Consider the following 15,313-nt stretch of genomic DNA (forward strand, 5'->3'; position numbering starts at 1 on the left):
GAGCGATCGATTCGATACCGAATATCGAGCGGGGATATAACGGGCGATCGATTCGATACTGAATATCGAGCGGGGGTATAACAGGCGATCCATTCGATACTGAATATCGAGCGGGCGTATAACGGGCGATCGATTCAATACTGAATATCGAGCCGGGGTATAACGGGCGATGGATTCGATACCGAATATCGAGCGGGGGTATAACGGGCGATCGATTCGATACTGAATATCGAGCGGGGGAATAACGAGCGATCGATTCGATACTGAATATCGAGCGGGGGTATAACGGGCGATCGATTCGATACTGAATATCGAGCGGGGGTATAACGGGCGATCGATTCGATACTGAATATCGAGCGGGGGTATAACGAGCGATCGATTCGATACTGAATATCGAGCGGGGGTTTCACGGGCGATCGATTCGATACTGAATATCGAGCGGGGGTATAACGGGCGATCGATTCGATACTGAATATCGAGCGGGGGTATAACGGGCGATCGATTCGATACTGAATATCGAGCGGGGGTATAACGGGCGATCGATTCGATACTGAATATCGAGCGGGGGTATAACGATCGATCGATTCGACACTGAATATCGAGCGGGGGTATAATGGGTGACCGATTCGATACTGAATATCGAGCGGGGGTATAACGGGCGATCGATTCGATACTGAATATCGGGCGGGGGTATAACGGGCGATCGATTCGATACTGAATATCGGGCGGGGGTATAACGGGCGATCGATTCGATACTGAATATCGGGCGGGGGTATAACGGGTGATGGATTCGATACCGAATATCGAGCGGGGGAATAACGGGCGATCGATTCGATACCGAATATCGAGCGGGGGTATAACGGGCGATCGATTCGATACCGAATATCGAGCGGGGATATAACGGGCGATCGATTCGATACTGAATATCGAGCGGGGGTATAACAGGCGATCCATTCGATACTGAATATCGAGAGGGGGTATAACGGGCGATCGATTCGATACTGAATATGGAGCGGGGGTATAACGGGCGATCGATTCGATACTGAATATCGAGCGGGGTTATAACGGGCGATCGATTCGATACTGAATATCGAGCGGGGGTATAACGGGCGATCGATTCGATACTGAATATTGTGCGGGGGTATAACGGGCGATCGATTCGATACTGAATATCGAGCGGGGGTATAACGAACGATCGATTCGATACTGAATATCGAGCGTGGGTATACAGGGCGATAGATTCGACACTGAATATCGAGCGGGGGTATAACGGGCGATCGATTCGATACCGAATATCGAGCGGGGGTGTAACGAACGATCGATTCGATACTGAATATCGAGCGTGGGTATACAGGGCGATAGATTCGACACTGAATATTGAGCGGGGGTATAACGAGCGATCGATTCGATACCGAATATCGAGCGGGGTTATAACGGGCGATCGATTCGATACTGAATATCGAGCGGGGGTATAACAGGCGATCCATTCGATACTGAATATCGAGCGGGGGTATAACGGGCGATCGATTCAATACTGAATATCGAGCGGGGGTATAACGGGCGATGGATTCGATACCGAATATCGAGCGGGGGTATAACGGGCGATCGATTCAATACTGAATATCGAGCGGGGGTATAACGAGCGATCGATTCGATACTGAATATCGAGCGGGGGTATAACGGGCGATCGATTCGATACCGAATATCGAGCGGGGGTATAACGGGCGATCGATTCGATACCGAATATCGAGCGGGGGTATAACGGGCGATCGATTCGATACCGAATATCGAGCGGGGGTATAACGGGTGATCGATTCGATACTGAATATCGAGCGGGGGTATAACGGGCGATCGATTCGATACTGAACATGGAGCAGATGGTATAACGAACGATCGATTCGATACTGAATATCGAGCGGGGGTATAACGGGCGATCGATTCGATACCGAATATCGAGCGGGGGTATAACGAGCGATCGATTCGATACTGAATATCGAGCGGGGGTATAACGGGCGATCGATTCGATACTGAATATCGAGCGGGGGTATAACGGCCGATCGATTCGATACTGAATATCGAGCGGGGGTATAACGGGCGATCGATTCGATGCTGAATATCTAGCGGGGGTGTAACGGGCGATCGATTCGATACTGAATATCGAGCGGGGGCATAACAGGCGATCGATTCGATACTGAATATCGAGCGGGGGTATAACGGTCGATCGATTCGATACTGAATATCGAGCGGGGGTATAACGGTCGATCGATTCGATACTGAATATCTAGCGGGGGTATAACAAGCGATCGATTCGATACTGAATATCGAGCGAGTTTATAACGGGCGATCGATTCGATACTGAATGTCGAGCGGGGGTATAACGGACGATCGATTCGATACTGAATATCGAGCGGGGGTATAACAAGCGATTGATTCGAAACTGAATATCGAGCGGGGGTATAACGGGCGATCGATTCGATACTGAATATGGAGCGGGGGTATAACGGCCGATCGATTCGATACTGAATATCGAGCGGGGGTATAACGGTAGATCGATTCGATACTGAATATCGAGCGGGGGTATAACGGTCGATCGATTCGATACTGAATATCGAGCGGGGGCATAACGGGCGATCGATTCAACACTGAATATCGAGCGGGGGTATAACAAGCGATCGATTCGATACTGAATATCGAGCGAGTTTATAACGGGCGATCGATTCGATACTGAATGTCGAGCGGGGGTATAACAAGCGATCGATTCGAAACTGAATATCGAGCGGGGGTATAACAAGCGATCGATTCGAAACCGAATATCGAGCGTGGGTATAACGGGCGATCGATTCGATACCGAATATCGAGCGGGGGTATAACGAGCGATCGATTCGATACCGAATATCGAGCGGGGATATAACGGGCGATCGATTCGATACTGAATATCGAGCGGGGGTATAACAGGCGATCCATTCGATACTGAATATCGAGCGGGCGTATAACGGGCGATCGATTCAATACTGAATATCGAGCCGGGGTATAACGGGCGATCGATTCGATACTGAATATTGTGCGGGGGTATAACGGGCGATCGATTCGATACTGAATATCGAGCGGGGGTATAACGAACGATCGATTCGATACTGAATATCGAGCGTGGGTATACAGGGCGATAGATTCGACACTGAATATCGAGCGGGGGTATAACGGGCGATCGATTCGATACCGAATATCGAGCGGGGGTGTAACGAACGATCGATTCGATACTGAATATCGAGCGTGGGTATACAGGGCGATAGATTCAACACTGAATATTGAGCGGGGGTATAACGAGCGATCGATTCGATACCGAATATCGAGCGGGGTTATAACGGGCGATCGATTCGATACTGAATATCGAGCGGGGGTATAACAGGCGATCCATTCGATACTGAATATCGAGCGGGGGTATAACGGGCGATCGATTCAATACTGAATATCGAGCGGGGGTATAACGGGCGATGGATTCGATACCGAATATCGAGCGGGGGTATAACGGGCGATCGATTCAATACTGAATATCGAGCGGGGGTATAACGAGCGATCGATTCGATACTGAATATCGAGCGGGGGTATAACGGGCGATCGATTCGATACCGAATATCGAGCGGGGGTATAACGGGCGATCGATTCGATACCGAATATCGAGCGGGGGTATAACGGGCGATCGATTCGATACCGAATATCGAGCGGGGGTATAACGGGTGATCGATTCGATACTGAATATCGAGCGGGGGTATAACGGGCGATCGATTCGATACTGAACATGGAGCAGATGGTATAACGAACGATCGATTCGATACTGAATATCGAGCGGGGGTATAACGGGCGATCGATTCGATACCGAATATCGAGCGGGGGTATAACGAGCGATCGATTCGATACTGAATATCGAGCGGGGGTATAACGGGCGATCGATTCGATACTGAATATCGAGCGGGGGTATAACGGCCGATCGATTCGATACTGAATATCGAGCGGGGGTATAACGGGCGATCGATTCGATGCTGAATATCTAGCGGGGGTGTAACGGGCGATCGATTCGATACTGAATATCGAGCGGGGGCATAACAGGCGATCGATTCGATACTGAATATCGAGCGGGGGTATAACGGTCGATCGATTCGATACTGAATATCGAGCGGGGGTATAACGGTCGATCGATTCGATACTGAATATCTAGCGGGGGTATAACAAGCGATCGATTCGATACTGAATATCGAGCGAGTTTATAACGGGCGATCGATTCGATACTGAATGTCGAGCGGGGGTATAACGGACGATCGATTCGATACTGAATATCGAGCGGGGGTATAACAAGCGATTGATTCGAAACTGAATATCGAGCGGGGGTATAACGGGCGATCGATTCGATACTGAATATGGAGCGGGGGTATAACGGCCAATCGATTCGATGCTGAATATCGAGCGGGGGTATAACGGTAGATCGATTCGATACTGAATATCGAGCGGGGGTATAACGGTCGATCGATTCGATACTGAATATCGAGCGGGGGCATAACGGGCGATCGATTCAACACTGAATATCGAGCGGGGGTATAACAAGCGATCGATTCGATACTGAATATCGAGCGAGTTTATAACGGGCGATCGATTCGATACTGAATGTCGAGCGGGGGTATAACAAGCGATCGATTCGAAACTGAATATCGAGCGGGGGTATAACAAGCGATCGATTCGAAACCGAATATCGAGCGTGGGTATAACGGGCGATCGATTCGATACCGAATATCGAGCGGGGGTATAACGAGCGATCGATTCGATACCGAATATCGAGCGGGGATATAACGGGCGATCGATTCGATACTGAATATCGAGCGGGGGTATAACAGGCGATCCATTCGATACTGAATATCGAGCGGGCGTATAACGGGCGATCGATTCAATACTGAATATCGAGCCGGGGTATAACGGGCGATGGATTCGATACCGAATATCGAGCGGGGGTATAACGGGCGATCGATTCGATACTGAATATCGAGCGGGGGTATAACCAGCGATCGATTCGATACTGAATATCGAGCGGGGGTATAACGGGCGATCGATTCGATACTGAATATCGAGCGGGGGTATAACGGGCGATCGATTCGATACTGAATATCGAGCGGGGGTATAACGAGCGATCGATTCGATACTGAATATCGAGCGGGGGTTTCACGGGCGATCGATTCGATACTGAATATCGAGCGGGGGTATAACGGGCGATCGATTCGATACTGAATATCGAGCGGGGGTATAACGGGCGATCGATTCGATACTGAATATCGAGCGGGGGTATAACGGGCGATCGATTCGATACTGAATATCGAGCGGGGGTATAACGATCGATCGATTCGACACTGAATATCGAGCGGGGGTATAACGGGTGACCGATTCGATACTGAATATCGAGCGGGGGTATAACGGGCGATCGATTCGATACTGAATATCGGGCGGGGGTATAACGGGCGATCGATTCGATACTGAATATCGGGCGGGGGTATAACGGGCAATCGATTCGATACTGAATATCGGGCGGGGGTATAACGGGCGATCGATTCGATACTGAATATCGAGCGGGGGTATAACGGGCGATCGATTCGATACTGAACATGGAGCAGAGGGTTTAACGAACGATCGATTTGATACTGAATATCGAGCGGGGGTATAACGGGCGATCGATTCGATACTGAATATCGAGCGGGGGTATAACGGGCGATCGATTCGATACCGAATATCGAGCGGGGGTATAACGGGCGATCGATTCGATACCGAATATCGAGCGGGGGTATAACGAGCGATCGATTCGATACTGAATATCGAGCGGGGGTATAACGGGCGATCGATTCGATACTGAATATCGAGCGGGGGTATAACGGGCGATCGATTCGATGCTGAATATCGAGCGGGGGTGTAACGGGCGATCGATTCGATACTGAATATCGAGCGGGGGTATAACGGGCGATCGATTCGATACTGAATATCGAGCGGGGGTATAACGGGCGATCGATTCGATACTGATTATCGAGCGGGGTTTTCACGGGCGATCGATTCGATTCTGAATATCGAGCGGGGGTATAACGGGCGATCGATTCGATACCGAATATCGAGCGGGGGTATAACGAGCGATCGATTCGATACTGAATATCGAGCGGGGGTATAACGGGCGATCGATTCGATACTGAATATCGAGCGGGGGTATAACGGGCGATCGATTCGATACTGAATATCGGGCGGGGGTATAACGGCCGATCGATTCGATACTGAATATCGAGCCGGGGTATAACGGGCGATCGATTCGACACTGAATATCGAGTGGGGGCATAACGGTTGATCGATTCGATACTGAATATCGAGCGGGGGCATAACAGGCGATCGATTCGATACTGAATATCGAGCGGGGGTATAACGGGCGATCGATTCGATACTGAATATCGAGCGGGGGTATAACGGCCGATCGATTCGATACTGAATATCGAGCGGGGGTATAACGGGCGATCGATTCGATGCTGAATATCTAGCGGGGGTGTAACGGGCGATCGATTCGATACTGAATATCGAGCGGGGGCATAACAGGCGATCGATTCGATACTGAATATCGAGCGGGGGTATAACGGTCGATCGATTCGATACTGAATATCGAGCGGGGGTATAACGGTCGATCGATTCGATACTGAATATCTAGCGGGGGTATAACAAGCGATCGATTCGATACTGAATATCGAGCGAGTTTATAACGGGCGATCGATTCGATACTGAATGTCGAGCGGGGGTATAACGGACGATCGATTCGATACTGAATATCGAGCGGGGGTATAACAAGCGATTGATTCGAAACTGAATATCGAGCGGGGGTATAACGGGCGATCGATTCGATACTGAATATGGAGCGGGGGTATAACGGCCAATCGATTCGATGCTGAATATCGAGCGGGGGTATAACGGTAGATCGATTCGATACTGAATATCGAGCGGGGGTATAACGGTCGATCGATTCGATACTGAATATCGAGCGGGGGCATAACGGGCGATCGATTCAACACTGAATATCGAGCGGGGGTATAACAAGCGATCGATTCGATACTGAATATCGAGCGAGTTTATAACGGGCGATCGATTCGATACTGAATGTCGAGCGGGGGTATAACAAGCGATCGATTCGAAACTGAATATCGAGCGGGGGTATAACAAGCGATCGATTCGAAACCGAATATCGAGCGTGGGTATAACGGGCGATCGATTCGATACCGAATATCGAGCGGGGGTATAACGAGCGATCGATTCGATACCGAATATCGAGCGGGGATATAACGGGCGATCGATTCGATACTGAATATCGAGCGGGGGTATAACAGGCGATCCATTCGATACTGAATATCGAGCGGGCGTATAACGGGCGATCGATTCAATACTGAATATCGAGCCGGGGTATAACGGGCGATGGATTCGATACCGAATATCGAGCGGGGGTATAACGGGCGATCGATTCGATACTGAATATCGAGCGGGGGTATAACCAGCGATCGATTCGATACTGAATATCGAGCGGGGGTATAACGGGCGATCGATTCGATACTGAATATCGAGCGGGGGTATAACGGGCGATCGATTCGATACTGAATATCGAGCGGGGGTATAACGAGCGATCGATTCGATACTGAATATCGAGCGGGGGTTTCACGGGCGATCGATTCGATACTGAATATCGAGCGGGGGTATAACGGGCGATCGATTCGATACTGAATATCGAGCGGGGGTATAACGGGCGATCGATTCGATACTGAATATCGAGCGGGGGTATAACGGGCGATCGATTCGATACTGAATATCGAGCGGGGGTATAACGATCGATCGATTCGACACTGAATATCGAGCGGGGGTATAACGGGTGACCGATTCGATACTGAATATCGAGCGGGGGTATAACGGGCGATCGATTCGATACTGAATATCGGGCGGGGGTATAACGGGCGATCGATTCGATACTGAATATCGGGCGGGGGTATAACGGGCAATCGATTCGATACTGAATATCGGGCGGGGGTATAACGGGCGATCGATTCGATACTGAATATCGAGCGGGGGTATAACGGGCGATCGATTCGATACTGAACATGGAGCAGAGGGTTTAACGAACGATCGATTTGATACTGAATATCGAGCGGGGGTATAACGGGCGATCGATTCGATACTGAATATCGAGCGGGGGTATAACGGGCGATCGATTCGATACCGAATATCGAGCGGGGGTATAACGGGCGATCGATTCGATACCGAATATCGAGCGGGGGTATAACGAGCGATCGATTCGATACTGAATATCGAGCGGGGGTATAACGGGCGATCGATTCGATACTGAATATCGAGCGGGGGTATAACGGGCGATCGATTCGATGCTGAATATCGAGCGGGGGTGTAACGGGCGATCGATTCGATACTGAATATCGAGCGGGGGTATAACGGGCGATCGATTCGATACTGAATATCGAGCGGGGGTATAACGGGCGATCGATTCGATACTGATTATCGAGCGGGGTTTTCACGGGCGATCGATTCGATTCTGAATATCGAGCGGGGGTATAACGGGCGATCGATTCGATACCGAATATCGAGCGGGGGTATAACGAGCGATCGATTCGATACTGAATATCGAGCGGGGGTATAACGGGCGATCGATTCGATACTGAATATCGAGCGGGGGTATAACGGGCGATCGATTCGATACTGAATATCGGGCGGGGGTATAACGGCCGATCGATTCGATACTGAATATCGAGCCGGGGTATAACGGGCGATCGATTCGACACTGAATATCGAGTGGGGGCATAACGGTTGATCGATTCGATACTGAATATCGAGCGGGGGCATAACAGGCGATCGATTCGATACTGAATATCGAGCAGGGGTATAACGGTCGATCGATTCGATACTGAATATCGAGCGGGGGTATAACGGTCAATCGATTCGATACTGAATATCGAGCGGGGGTATAACAATCGATCGATTCGATACTGAATATCGAGCGAGTTTGTAACGGGCGATCGATTCGATACTGAATGTCGAGCGGGGGTATAACGGACGATCGATTCGATACTGAATATCGAGCGGGGGTATAACAAGCGATCGATTCGAAACTGAATATCGAGCGGGGGTATAACGGGCGATCGATTCGATACTGAATATGGAGCGGGGGTATAACGGCCGATCGATTCGATACTGAATATCGAGCGGGGGTATAACGGTAGATCGATTAGATACTGAATATCGAGCGGGGGTATAACGGGCGATCGATTCGATATTGAATATCGAGCGGGGGCATAACGGGCGATCGATTCGATACTGAATATCGAGCGGGGGTATAACGGTCGATCGATTCGATACTGAATATCGAACGGGGGAATAACGGGCGATCGATTCGACACTGAATATCGAGCGTGGGTATAACAAGCGATCGATTCGATACTGAATATCGAGCGAGTTTATAACGGGCGATCGATTCGATACTGAATGTCGAGCGGGGGTATAACAAGCGATCGATACGAAACTGAATATCGAGCGGGGGTATAACAAGCGATCGATTCGAAACTGAATATCGAGCGGGGGTATAACGGGCGATCGATTCGATACTGAATATCGAGCGGGGGTATAACGGGCGATCGTTTGGATACTGAATATCGAGCGGGGGTATAACGGGCGATCGGTTCGATACTGAATATCGAGCGGGGGTATAACAGGCGATCGATTCGATACTGAATATCGAGCGGGGGTATAACGGGCGATCGATTCGATACTGAATATCGAGCGGGGGTATAACGGTAGATCGATTCGATACTGAATATCGAGCGGGGGTATAACGGTAGATCGATTCAATACTGAATATCGAGCGGGGGCATAACGGGCGATCGATTCGATACTGAATATCGAGCGGGGGTATAACGGTCGATCGATTCGATACTGAATATCGAGCGGGGGCATAACGGGCGATCGATTCGATACTGAATATCGAGCGGGGGTATAACGGGCGATCGATTCGATACTGAATGTCGAGCGGGGGTATAACGGACGATCGATTCGATACTGAATATCGAGCGGGGGTATAACAAGCGATTGATTCGAAACTGAATATCGAGCGGGGGTATAACGGGCGATCGATTCGATACTGAATATGGAGCGGGGGTATAACGGCCGATCGATTCGATACTGAATATCGAGCGGGGGTATAACGGTAGATCGATTCGATACTGAATATCGAGCGGGGGTATAACGGTCGATCGATTCGATACTGAATATCGAGCGGGGGCATAACGGGCAATCGATTCGACACTGAATATCGAGCGGGGGTATAACAAGCGATCGATTCGATACTGAATATCGAGCGAGTTTATAACGGGCGATCGATTCGATACTGAATGTCGAGCGGGGGTATAACAAGCGATCGATTCGAAACTGAATATCGAGCGGGGGTATAACAAGCGATCGATTCGAAACCGAATATCGAGCGTGGGTATAACGGGCAATCGATTCGATACCGAATATCGAGCGGGGGTATAACGAGCGATCGATTCGATACCGAATATCGAGCGGGGATATAACGGGCGATCGATTCGATACTGAATATCGAGCGGGGGTATAACAGGCGATCCATTCGATACTGAATATCGAGCGGGCGTATAACGGGCGATCGATTCAATACTGAATATCGAGCGGGGGTATAACGGGCGATGGATTCGATACCGAATATCGAGCGGGGATATAACGGGCGATCGATTCGATACTGAATATCGAGCGGGGTCATAACGGGCGATCGATTCGACACTGAATATCGAGCGGGGGTATAACAAGCGATCGATTCGATACTGAATATCGAGCGAGTTTATAACGGGCGATCGATTCGATACTGAATGTCGAGCGGGGGTATAACAAGCGATCGATTCGAAACTGAATATCGAGCGGGGGTATAACAAGCGATCGATTCGAAACCGAATATCGAGCGTGGGTATAACGGGCAATCGATTCGATACCGAATATCGAGCGGGGGTATAACGAGCGATCGATTCGATACCGAATATCGAGCGGGGATATAACGGGCGATCGATTCGATACTGAATATCGAGCGGGGGTAAAACAGGCGATCCATTCGATACTGAATATCGAGCGGGCGTATAACGGGCGATCGATTCAATACTGAATATCGAGCGGGGGTATAACGGGCGATGGATTCGATACCGAATATCGAGCGGGGATATAACGGGCGATCGATTCGATACTGAATATCGAGCGGGGGTATAACGGGCGATCCATTCGATACTGAATATCGAGCGGGGGTATAACGGGCGATCGATTCGATACTGAATATCGAGCGGGGGTATAACGAGCGATCGATTCGATACTGAATATCGAGCGGGGGTTTCACGGGCGATAGATTCGATACTGAATATCGAGCGGGGGTATAACGGGCGATCGATTCGATACTGAATATCGAGCGGGGGTATAACGGGCGATCGATTCGATACTGAATATCGAGCGGGGGTATAACGGGCGATCGATTCGATACTGAATATCGAGCGGGGGTATAACGAACGATCGATTCGACACTGAATATCGAGCGGGGGTATAACGGGTGACCGATTCGATACTGAATATCGAGCGGGGGTATAACGGGCGATCAATTCGATACTGAATATCGAGCGGGAGTATAACGGGCGATCGATTCGATACTGGATATCGAGCGGGGGTATAACGGGCGATCGATTCGATACTGAATATCGAGCGGGGTATAACGGGTGATCGATTTGATACTGAATATGGAGCGGGGGTATAACGGACGATCGATTCGATACTGAATATCGAGCGGGGTTATAACGGGCGATCGATTCGATACTGAATATCGAGCGGGGGTATAACGGGCGATCGATTCGATACTGAATATCGAGCGGGGTATAACGGGCGATCGATTTGATACTGAATATGGAGCGGGGGTATAACGGGCGATCGATTCGATACTGAATATCGAGCGGGGGTATAACGGACGATCGATTCGATACTGAATATCGAGCGGGGGTATAACGGGCGATCGATTCGATACTGAATATCGAGCGGGGGTATAACGGGCGATCGATTCGATACTGAATATCGAGCGGGGGTATAACGGACGATCGATTCGATACTGAATATCGAGCGGGGGTATAACGGGCGATCGATTCGATACTGAATATCGAGCGGGGGTATAACGGATGATCGATTCGATACTGAATATCGAGCGGAGGTATAACGAACGACCGATTCGATACTGAATATCGAGCGTGGGTATAACGGGCGATCGATTCGACACTGAATATCGAGCGGGGGTATAACGAGCGATCGATTCGGTACTGAATATCGAGCGGGGGTATAACGGGCGATCGATTCGACACTGAATATCGAGCGGGGGTATAACGAGCGATCGATTCGATACTGAATATCGAGCGGGGGTATAACGGCCGATCGATTCGATACTGAATATCTAGCGGGGGTATAACGGGCGATCGAGTCGATACTGAATATCGAGCGGGGGTATAACGAGCGATCGATTCGACACTGAATATCGAGCGGGGGTATAACGAGCGATCGATTCGATACTGAATATCGAGCGGGGGTATAACAGGTGACCAATTCGATACTGAATATCGAGCGGGGGTATAACAGGTGACCAATTCGATACTGAATATCGAGCCGAGGTATCACGGGTGACCGATTCGATGCCGCCCATTTTGCGTCCACGCCCACGTCCAATTTCACCCCCAAAGACATTTGAACAATTCAGTCGGTGAGGTGATGAATTCTTGATGAAATTTAGTTGGCTGACTGGATGATAATGTAAATTTTTTAAGTATGAACTGTGTGTAGGTTTCCATTAGCACAGGTGGAAAAGCAAAATGATTTGGAAATTATTATCTACCATTCATAGAAAATATCGTATCAATTCAAAGCTCTGATCAGAAAGGCTAGTGAAGTGCTCGGATGCATCTTAATGATGTGATCATAATTCATAATGGGTTACTTGAACCTTTTCTGTCTCGTTGGCTGGGCACATTAGGAATAATGGAAATATTTCCCACGTATATATTAATTTGAAAAGTACTAAACCGATGAACTTTATTCTAGTTTTTAATAATTTTTTTAACTTTTTACATAGAAGAAGGTTGTGTGCTATTTTAGTTTGAAGATTTGAAATACATGTTTATGTGTTTATGTCTTGGAATAGGTTCAGAGTAGATCCGGGATTCAGAATTCTAGCCAATAGGCATAGGCTAATAAAATTTACCTAGATCTCAGTACAGAATGGGAAGTTGTGAGGACCTTGATTCAAGTCTCCAAAATGTTGAAAAATATTGGTAATCTGATACAAGCAAGAAAAAAAGAACTTGTATTTATATAGCGTCCTTCCCGACTTCAAAATTCCCCAAAGCGCTTTACAGGCACTGACGTACTTTTGAAGTGTAGTTATTGTTGGAATTTGGAAACGAGGCAGTCAATTTGCACTCAGCAAGGTCCTACAAACAGCAATAAGATAATGACCAGATAATCTGTTTTAGTGATGATAGCTGAGAAATCAGTATTGGCCAGGAAACTGAGGAGAAGTCCTCTGCTCTTCTTCGAATAGTGCCATGGAATCTTTCACATCCACCCGAGAGGAAAGAAGGGGCATGAGTTAATGTCTCATCCTAAAGACAGCACCTCCGACAGTACAGCACCCTCAGTACTGCATTGAAACGTTAGCCTGGATTATGTGTTCAAGTCTTTGGAGTTTAAATTATTTAAATTAAACTGTGATTGCGGATCTAAAGGATAGGAGATGAAAACTGGCACTAGTGATTCGAGGAAATGTTTTCCCCTAGTAATCAGTAGCCTGGATTTTCTGATTGGCGTTAACACTGGCATTGAAATAAATGTGTTAAAGCCACTATTAAAATAATGCCAACTGGAAAATCTAACCTAATGTATTGAATAGACTCTCATCAAAATTAATTAATGCTATGATGGCTAACTACTTTAAATAGGAGATAGATGGATATTTGGTTAAGAGAGGATTGAATGTTATAAAGATAATTATTGACATTGATGATCAAATACTTGGAGCACTCTGCTACCAGTCCTGCTGGGCCAATGGCAATTGTAATGTCAGATGAATATACTCGACTGCATTCGCGGCAGGGAGACATTTTATTTTCTTGGAATCATATTTGTTCTTCACTTCGCTCAGGGGATTTAATAAATTGGCAGTAAAAATTGTTCGTTGAAACGATTAATTTTGATTGATTCTCATTCAACATTTTCTTGTGTTCTTATGTTATTATGAACCATTTGCTATGCTGAATAATTTACCATTGAAATAGTTTGAGGAGATGAAGAAGCTGAAGTTTAAATTGCCCCACTTGCATGAGGTACGAGAGGGTGGACAGCACCTTTGGAACAGTGTGACAACTTGAGTCAACTCCTTCAGGAGAGATGAGGAGAAAATTGGAAGGGGAGGAGGGAAAGCAATCATGTCGTAAAGAAAGAACTTGCATTTATATAGCACCTTTCACGACCTCAGGACAACCCAAAGCGCTATTAAAGCTAATGAACTTTTGAAGTGCAACCACTGTTGTAATGTAGGAAACGCAGCAGCCAATTTTCATAAAGCAAGATCCCACAAACAGCAATGTGATAATGACCAGATAATCTGTTTTAGTGATGTTGGTTGAGGAATAACTACTGGCCTGGACACCTGGGAAAACTCCCTTGCTCTTCTTTGAAATAGTGCCATGGGATCTTTTATCTTTTATGAGGTCCTACAAGCTGAAGTTAGGGAGTTAGGAGTTAAACTAAAAAGTTGGACCTCAAAGGTAGTAATCTCAGGATTGCTACCAGTGCCACGGGCTAGTCAGAGTAGGAATGACAGGATAGCTAGGATGAATACGTGGCTTGAGAGATGGTGCAAGAGGGAGGGATTCAAATTCCTGGGACATTGGAACCGGTTCTGGGGGAGGTGGGACCAGTACAAATTGGACGGTCTGCATCTGGGCAGGACTGGAACCAATGTCCTAGGGGGAGTGTTTGCTAGTGCTGTTGGGGAGGGTTTAAACTAATGTGGCAGGGGGATGGGAACCGATGCAGGAAGTCAGTGGGAAGTAAAGTGGTGACAGAAACAAAAGGCAGTAAGGGAGAGTGTACAAAACATGACCGGACAGATGGTCTGAGAAAGCAGGGCAAAGACCAAGGGAAGTCTCGATTAAACTGCATTTATTTCAATGCAAGAAGT

This window comes from Heptranchias perlo, chromosome 1 (assembly GCF_035084215.1).
Source record: "Heptranchias perlo isolate sHepPer1 chromosome 1, sHepPer1.hap1, whole genome shotgun sequence".
Taxonomy (NCBI): domain Eukaryota; kingdom Metazoa; phylum Chordata; class Chondrichthyes; order Hexanchiformes; family Hexanchidae; genus Heptranchias; species Heptranchias perlo.